The sequence below is a fragment of the Cyprinodon tularosa genome, unplaced genomic scaffold (genome assembly GCF_016077235.1).
Source record: "Cyprinodon tularosa strain WSP-4 unplaced genomic scaffold, ASM1607723v1 ctg519, whole genome shotgun sequence".
NCBI classification, from domain to species: Eukaryota; Metazoa; Chordata; class Actinopteri; order Cyprinodontiformes; family Cyprinodontidae; genus Cyprinodon; species Cyprinodon tularosa.
Window position 1 is genome coordinate 676,171 of NW_024039251.1, and position 8,314 is coordinate 684,484.

Below are 8,314 nucleotides of genomic sequence, written 5' to 3' on the forward strand. Positions count from 1 at the left end.
CTCATAAACACTATTAGAACGCTCTCATATACACTATTAGAACGCTCTCATAAACACTATTAGAACGCTCTCATATACACTATTAGAACGCTCTCATAAACACTATTAGAACGCTCTCATAAACACTATTAGAACGCTCTCATATACACTATTAGAATGCTCTCATATACACTATTAGAACGCTCTCATAAACACTATTAGAACGCTCTCATATACACTATTAGAACGCTCTCATATACACTATTAGAACGCTCTCATAAACACTATTAGAACGCTCTCATATACACTATTAGAACGCTCTCATATACACTATTAGAAAGCTCTCATATACACTACTAGAACGCTCTCATATACACTATTAGAAAGCTCTCATATACACTATTAGAATGCTCTCATATACACTATTAGAACGCTCTCATATACACTATTAGAAAGCTCTCATATACACTATTAGAATGCTCTCATATACACTATTAGAACGCTCTCATATACACTATTAGAAAGCTCTCATAAACACTATTAGAACTAGGGCTGCAACTAACGATTATTTTAAAAATCGATGAATCGGACGATTATTTTTTCGATTAATCGATGAATCGGACAAAAAATATTTTTTATATTAACCTCTTTATTCCAAAATAAACATTTTAGACAGAACAAACAAGCACACAAGTACAGGTTGCTCGTTAACTGTACTGGTGCAATATGAAAAATAAATGTTTGTGTTAAAACTACGCAAACTTACATGAGAAATGTAGCTGTACATCCACAAAATATAGGGTACTTTGTTTCATAAAGCGCAAAAAAAGACATTTTTGTTTTTAAAAGCCCCTAAGGGGTTCAAACAATAGGCCCCCCCATTTCAACAAATTAGTTTTTTTAGACTAGAAGAGTTCTGCCTTTTAAGACAGGAAAGTATAGCAGTTAAAGTTGCTGCTTGAGAAAATACTGAATCATAGAGATAAAAATAGCCCTGTGATTCAAATTATAAATTGTATTTGGAATAAAAATGTGCTAAAAAACACATCCTCCAAAGACAGATATTTACATGGGAATGTGGCAGATAATTAATTGACATATTACTGATCTTGCTGGATTTTATTCTGCTTTACTTCCATAAATTGCAGGATCTTCTTTACTTTAACTTTGCCAGAAGATTTAAACTTTAAAAGCCTTGCCCTCATAATTTGCAAGTTAATTTATTTATAAAGAAAATATAAACGCTGCTTAAGCTAATTCAAATGAAATTAAAGGTAAAATAAGTAGCCAACCTTATCACTGTCTGTAACCTACTAACACGGTAAGGAAAGCATCAGATGAGCTACCTGAGAAACTAACGTTACGTTTCCCCACTTTAAAACCAAACAAACATGGTGCTTCCGTGCCATGTTAATTTCTTTTGAAAAAAGTTGCATGTTATCACTTTTTTCGCTTTACAAAGTGCAGGCTATTTTAATTATTGTGATCAATTTGCGCCGTCCATCCCAGTGCATGCGCGCTTCATTTGCAGTCTGGACGCTGAGGGTCTGACTGCAGCGCTTCCTGCGGGAAAACGCGGTTGGGGTGGGGGAGGCGCCCCACGGCAGAGTAGGAACGATACATGCTTTCACGTAAGAGTCTCCAAAAGCCGCCAGTGACACCGTAAAAAGTCGCCAGATTTGTCGCTAGAACGCTTTTTAAAAAAATAGTCGCTGGAGGGGTCTGAAAAGTCGCTGAGTTGGCAACACTGCACCTGCGGCGCTGACTCGCTCTGCCTTTTTTTTTTTTTCTTCCTCTTTCAGTCAAGAGGCAGTGATGACGGCGCGGCGGATGACGCAATAATCGCGCGACACAACTAATCGATGATGAAATTCGTTGCCAACGCTTTTAAAAGTCAATTTTTATCGATTTTATCGATTCGTTGTTGCAGCCCTAATTAGAACTCTCTCATAAACACTATTAGAACGCTCTCATATACACTATTAGAACGCTCTCATATACACTATTAGAACGCTCTCATATACACTATTAGAATGCTCTCATATACACTATTAGAACGCTCTCATAAACACTATTAGAACGCTCTCATATACACTATTAGAACGCTCTCATATACACTATTAGAACGCTCTCATAAACACTATTAGAACGCTCTCATATACACTATTAGAACGCTCTCATATACACTATTAGAACGCTCTCATATACACTATTAGAACGCTCTCATAAACACTATTAGAAAGCTCTCATATACACTATTAGAACGCTCTCATAAACACTATTAGAATGCTCTCATATACACTATTAGAACGCTCTCATATACACTATTAGAAAGCTCTCATACACACTACTGAAAAGCTATTAGCGGATTTCAGTTGAAACGGAAGGTGTTTCAGTTGAAACGGAAGGTGTTTCAGTGAAACAGGAAGGACCGTCATTACACCGGAAGTTGTTTTAAACGGAGGTCATTCTGGCTAGCTCCGTACATTTTGTGCTATCTCCGGCCGAAATTGTATCAAATAAAATGATTGACACTATTAGTGTATATGAGAGCGTTCTAATAGTGTATATGAGAGCATTCTAATAGTGTATATGAGAGCTTTCTAATAGTGTATATGAGAGCGTTCTAATAGTGTTTATGAGAGCGTTCTAATAGTGTTTATGAGAGCGTTCTAATAGTGTTTATGAGAGCGTTCTAATAGTGTATATGAGAGCGTTCTAATAGTGTTTATGAGAGCGTTCTAATAGTGTATATGAGAGCGTTCTAATAGTGTTTATGAGAGCGTTCTAATAGTGTATATGAGAGCTTTCTAATAGTGTATATGAGAGCGTTCTAATAGTGTATATGAGAGCTTTCTAATAGTGTATATGAGAGCGTTCTAATAGTGTATATGAGAGCTTTCTAATAGTGTATATGAGAGCTTTCTAATAGTGTATATGAGAGCGTTCTAGTAGTGTATATGAGAGCTTTTTAATAGTGTATATGAAAGCTTTCTAGTAGTGTGTATGAAAGGTAAAGCTTTTCACCAGTTTATATGAACAGTTCTCACTACTTTGTATGAGAGCTTTTGAGTAGATTATATAAGAGGTCAATGTTTTCACTAGTTTATGTGAGAGCTTTTTACTAGTGTTTGTGTGAGGTTTTCAGTATATTATATGGAAGAGTGTAATTTAATATGTGTATATGCAAGTTAATTCTGATTTATGTCCCTGGGGGCACCTCATATTATACATCTCTTTTACTCCCTAAATAATTTGAAATAAAGTTTAATATACAAGTATCAAGAGGAACCTTATGGCTGCAACCATAATGGTCTGCTGGGCTATCATCTAGCTCTGTGATTTCTATTCCCAGAGCTATATTGGCAAACAGCACTCACACACACAAAAAGATCTTACCCATCTCAACGGTCTGGCTTCTGATCTGGTCTCTGAATTAAAACTATATTTTGAAAACTAATATTCAGGTATACCATATGGAGAATCAGGTTACCTATTTTTTTCTACAGAAAAAAATATTATTTAAGGGGTAGAATAATTAAGGGATAGAACTTAAAGGAAAGAAGCTGCTTCCTGTGCCTGCATGACTCAGACCCAAAATAAAGCAGGCCAAGCCAGAACAACTACTTTCAGCATTTGCGATTTATATGTGATATGAAATCAAGGAAAACAAAACTCTACAATGGCAGGTTAAACATCCAATGAAACCAGACATTGCTATTGGTTAGGAAAGACAAACAATAATGTAAAATTAAATTAATCAGTTTTATTTTCTGAAACATTTCAATGATACTTCAATTCCTCCTGAAAGACTTTACATTGACATCAGTTCACCACTTCACATGCTGGTTCTGCACATTTTTGCAAAGTCAACAAACCGTCCTAGGATGGATGGTTCTCAACAAAACCTGGTCCAGCTGCCTCGTCTGATCTTCATCCAAAACTGAGCAGTTAGGACCATAGCACTGAAGCACATCAGAGAAAAGAAAACTGAAGCCACCACACTCTTTCTCTCTTTCATATACACACATACAAAAGGCATATAAACAGCATCCAGACAGATTTAGAGTTAACAAGATAGAATAATGTGAACAGGGAGCTTCTGGGCCAACACCCTGATTGACAGGCTGCTGTCAGCCCCTCCAGGCAAGCATCAACGAGCAGCAGCTCTGCTACTGTCAAAGCTCTGTTCTGGTCCACTGTGCCACACATACATATGCACATGGCCAGGCGCACTCAAATGCAAATGGGGTTGGACACACACATGAGTGCCTGAACAGAAACATGTTCACACACTTAAACTGATCCATGCACTGACACACCCTCCGTTATGCCCCAGCTGGTAAGGCAGAAAAATAACAAGTCTGAGGTAGCCACCAACAACAACTATCCTCCCTCTTCTGCTTCTTTTCCCTGGACACAGAGAAGCTGTTTGTTGCACGTGAGAAGCAACCAGCTTTGTATTTATTATTCAGTTTGAAAAAGCATTAACCATTGTTACCATTGTTCTATCGCAGGGGTGACCAATTAAAAACCAGCGGGGTCTGAATAAAGAAAATCATCAACCAGTAAAGGTCCGGAGACATTTTTTTATTATAATCTGTTAATTTAAACAGAATTTAACACTGAAATAAAATGAGGTGTTTATGCATCCATGTTATACACTGACTTCTAAAATAAAAAATATTTGAAAAAAAAATAGAAAATTTTTCCATTTTAAAATCTAAAGTGTTTTTGAAGTAGAGAACAACAATCGTTCAGTTCAGTGTGGTATATATATATATATATATATATATATATATATATATATATATATATATATATATATATATATATATATATATATATATATATATATATATATATATATATATATATATATATAAAACGCCTGAACTGACCGTTCGTTTGTTTTTTTTCTTTCTTTTTTCTGGCTTAATGAGAGCAACGGGCTTTAGGCTGCCCTGCAAGTTTTATAAACCTGGGTTTGAATGGTGACAAAGCCATTCTAAAGCACATATCAAGGTGCTCATTATGAGCCTGGATCCATATTTATTTTCGATTCTGTTCATAGTGGAGAATCTTGCTTCACAGCAGCAGGTTGAGCCAAACATACTCAAAATGTGCAGGGTCCTCTTTGAGCACGACATTTCACTTTTCTGTCACCAGTTCACCGCAGTTCTTCCAGCAGTCCACACTTTCTCTGCTTTGTTTTTCTCATCGTCTTCTCCTTCTTTCCCATCACCTGGCTTGCCACAGGTTTGCCTGTTGTGGCTCGCCGCAGTGACCCAGAATGTCAGCAGCTCATTGGCTAATTTGTATCATGTGCAGCCTGGTCCCTGACGCTCAGGAGGGTATTACCATATAAACAGGAGAAGCAGCGCAAGTGAAATTAGACACCGTTGTCGGACAACATGCTGTAATTCATAATGTTTTAAATCAGGTTGGGTCCGGATTAGCCAGCAGGTGGGTCCAGACCCAACCAGCTGGCGGTCCTCTAATCTGTGACCTCTGTTCTTTCGTAATTTGCTACTAAAAACAGCAATTGTCTTTTAACTGTAGTTGAAAATGAGCGACTTTTCCGACAGGGTTTTATTGCAGAACTACAGGCCTATTTCAAACCTCCCCTTCATCAGTAAGTTGTGTTTAGTATTTAAGCTACTTAATAATGACCTCCTGCTCCAACATCTGCCTGTCAGGGTTCTCTTCTCACCACAGCACAGCCACCACCTTTGTCAAGATGTATACATCTGTATAAATGCAGACAGTGGGAGAACCACAGGGCTGGTACTATTGGACCTTAGTGCAGAATTCAACACTGCTGATCACTTGATTTTATTAGAGTGCCTGTACGGTCAGAAAGGAGAGGCTCCATCTCACCAGCAGCTCATCTCCAAGGTAACTCAAGATAAACCTCAGAAATCCAAAGCTCAGCTGGATGAACTGATTTTTGCAAATCGCTTTTGTACCAGATTCAAAATGTTACTTATGGTAAAATTATCTCAAATACCTCATTGAGAAACATAGTGGTGGCAGCAGGATGCTGAGGGATTCATTTATTTGCATGGAGTCTGTGAAGACTGTGGAGTTACATAAAGTGGTGACCCAGCAGAGCTGAATGCAAGTCTGCGCCACACTTTTCAGATTTTTGTTATAAATCATTTCAAAATATACAACAATATAAATAATTTTCTTTCCACTGTGTAATGATGTAGAAATTTGCGTTGGTTTATAAAAAAAAAAAAAGCACAATCAAATACATCAAGGTTTGTGGTTAAAATGTCAAAAAGTTTAAGAAGTATTTATACTTTCGAGTACAGGAACAATGAGTTAGTATACTTTCTAAAGTCGTTAGTTTTAATTTTTTTATTCATATGACTTTCTTTCCATAAAAAAACATGATTTTTTTCCCTGTATCTACAAACTGGTAAAGCTTCAGGTTTAAAATTTGTGTTGATTACACAGACCAGGTGTGCAAACTAATCTCAAATACTTAAGAGGCTGACATTAAAATTCTAGAAAGGTGCCTCCTCTTCTCTTCAGCCTCAACAAGGCCCTCCATATTGGTTCCAGTAGGTTTTTGTTTAAAATCTCCTATTATTACTCAGGCATCTTTAAATATATCTTGTTCATACCTTCCATTTATAGCCACAGAAGGAGCATATCAAAGCATAATGTTTACAGTTCAATAACTTTGTTTTTTTTCTCAATGCAGTTCTGCCTCTGAGGCTAGATATATTTGTAATGTAGCTTGGATTTTTAACCTGGTTTCCATTTTTACACGCAATTCTCTGCACAATATATTATAAAAATGACACAAATAGACTAATTTGAAATATTGTGTTAAAAGAAGAAAGGCAGACACTTAATTCAGCCCTCAGGGAGCTTGGATTGGTGCCATCTGGTAATAAAAAGCTTAATTCTGTCTTAATTAATAAGAAAATAGCTGTAGGGGTTTTTTTGTGTCATAAAAATTTCTTTCAAATTTATCTTTCTTTTTAGAATAGTTTTATTCTCTTTTTTACTCATAGATCTCAAGGATCCAGAGTGTGTGTTTTGAGTTCTGTCTCTTTTTGACCCACCTACCACAATAATACACACTGGCGCCTGTGTGCGTGTGTGTAACAGCAGGTCTGATTCACACAGGACTCACCACCATGGTTCCAGCTCTCATAAACGCTGATCGTTTCAGTCACCGGCACATTTGGGTTGTTTCCAGGTGATTGCAAAAGTTCTCTGACTTTTTAGTCCTTACGACAGAATTTGCAAATATAATTACCGCTGCAAGAAAACCCAGCCGAGATAGCGGCAATGAGCTGTCATTTGCTATTGTTTCTTGTGCATGTCCTCCAACTGAACTTCACCGACCGACAGTTTAATTGGTTTCAGGGAATCGAGTGTGAAGAGGAGCCATGACCTTGATCTTTCTCTCTGATAAATGATTTTTTTTTTTTTTTTACCAGCTATACATGCAAATATGAAGATTGTGTTTGTGTCAGAGTGCTGAGAGGAAAGTAAACAGATACACATTGTCTCCTTTTATTGTGTGTTTAGTGGCTGATTAGAGGCCTAATTAAATACGGTGTTGGTGAGCTCGGCAGCAAACAGAGGAGACACTGACCCCGCGACTTCGACTGCACCCCGGGGTTTATCTGAATAAAGAGAGAAGATACGCACCGGCAGAGAGAAGAACACACATTCAGAGACATTAAACAATAAAGGATCATCAGACTCTTATCATGGTAACCTGTCCTGAATTTAATCTACAGCTTGCATGATAAATATGACTAAAAGGCCAGCATGAAATTCATGAAAACTAACAGCGCAACAGTGCTGGCTTTAGTTCAGACCTGAAAGAGGAAAAGCATTGCACTGCAGAAAGAAGCTGCATGTTTTATAATAGGTATGGACAGAAGTCACAATGTGAGTTTAAGAGACCAAGGTAGTTATAATACAGTGTCTAGATTTCTGTAAAAGCATTTGCCTGCTCATCTATGTCCTCTGTATTTGCTTTTTTTGGAGAGTTATCATTGGAAAGCGAACCTGACTTAACGAAAAAGATGACATTATTTGCTAAGATAAAAAAGCCATCCTGAAGAATTACTCCCCTTCCCCCTTCTTAAATGCATTAACTATTAATGCATGCATTAACCATGTTATTTAGAACTTAATTCAATTTAACTGTCTAGAGATGTTTCTGATCACTGAATAACTCATAGAATGCCTTGAACACACATAAAAGATGAAAAAAACAATATATATTATGTCAAGAAATTTAAGAACAGAAGATAAAGTTATTGATATTGATTATTTTAAATAAAAGTTACAAAGCAAT